The 1,034-nt window shown below is 45.9% G+C and overlaps 3 non-coding genes across 3 annotated transcripts; all 3 read right to left on the bottom strand.

The window, feature by feature from the left end:
- Positions 1–128: 128 nt before the first annotated feature.
- Positions 129–202, bottom strand: Pmar_PMAR025314. The gene has a single exon. It is a non-coding gene; the product is annotated as a tRNA-Arg (tRNA).
- A 298-nt stretch (positions 203–500) lies between these two features.
- Pmar_PMAR025315 lies at positions 501–574 on the bottom strand. The gene has a single exon. It is a non-coding gene; the product is annotated as a tRNA-Arg (tRNA).
- A 347-nt stretch (positions 575–921) lies between these two features.
- On the bottom strand, positions 922–994 carry Pmar_PMAR025316. Its single transcript has one exon. It is a non-coding gene; the product is annotated as a tRNA-OTHER (tRNA).
- Positions 995–1,034: the final 40 nt, after the last annotated feature.

Consider the following 1,034-nt stretch of genomic DNA (forward strand, 5'->3'; position numbering starts at 1 on the left):
CAGCCGTTGGTGCGCACCACTATCTCATGTGCTTGCCTTCAGCACCTTGTGTAAACTAGTTGGAGCTTCACATCGAATGCCCGATTTTATTGAAGTAGGATGGATGAAGAGGAAGTGAGATTAATGTATACCCGATGCAGGATTCGAACCTACGACCATCTGCTCCGTAGGCAGACATTCTATCCAGCTGAACTAATCGGGCGATGAAGCTAGCAACTTTGATTGATATTTAAGTTGAATACTCTTCCGAAATGGTCTAGGCGGTAATTGGTCAATCCGTCAGGATACGAGAGCGGAATTCGGATTGCTCAGATACAGCCGTTAGTGCGCACCACTATCTCATGTGCTTGCCTTCAGCGTCTTGTGTAAACTAGTTGGAGCTTCACATCGAGTGGCCGATTCAGGATACGTGAGCATCTTGTGTAAACTAGTTGGAGCTTCACATCAAATGCCCGATTTTATTGAAGTAGGATGGATGAAGAGGAAGTGAGATTAATGTATACCCGATGCAGGATTCGAACCTACGACCATCTGCTCCGTAGGCAGACATTCTATCCAGCTGAACTAATCGGGCGATGAAGCTAGCAACTTTGATTGATATTCAAGTTGAATACTCTTCGGTAATTGGTCAATCCGTCAGGATACGTGAGCGGAATTCGGATTGCTCAGATACAGCCGTTAGTGCGCACCACTATCTCATGTGCTTGCCTTCAGCGTCTTGTGTAAACTAGTTGGAGCTTCACATCGAGTGGCCGATTCAGGATACGTGAGCGGAATTCGGATTGCTCAGGTACAGCCGTTGGTGCGCACCACTATCTCATGTGCTTGCCTTCAGCATCTTGTGTAAACTAGTTGGAGCTTCACATCGAATGCCCGATTTTATTGAAGTAGGATGGATGAAGAGGAAGTGAGATTAATGTATACCCGATGCAGGATTCGAACCTACGACCATCTGCTCCGTAGCAGACATTCTATCCAGCTGAACTAATCGGGCGATGAAGCTAGCAACTTTGATTGATATTTAAGTTGAATAC

This window comes from Perkinsus marinus, assembly GCF_000006405.1.
Source record: "Perkinsus marinus ATCC 50983 genomic scaffold scf_1104296931884, whole genome shotgun sequence".
Taxonomy (NCBI): Eukaryota; Perkinsozoa; order Perkinsida; family Perkinsidae; genus Perkinsus; species Perkinsus marinus.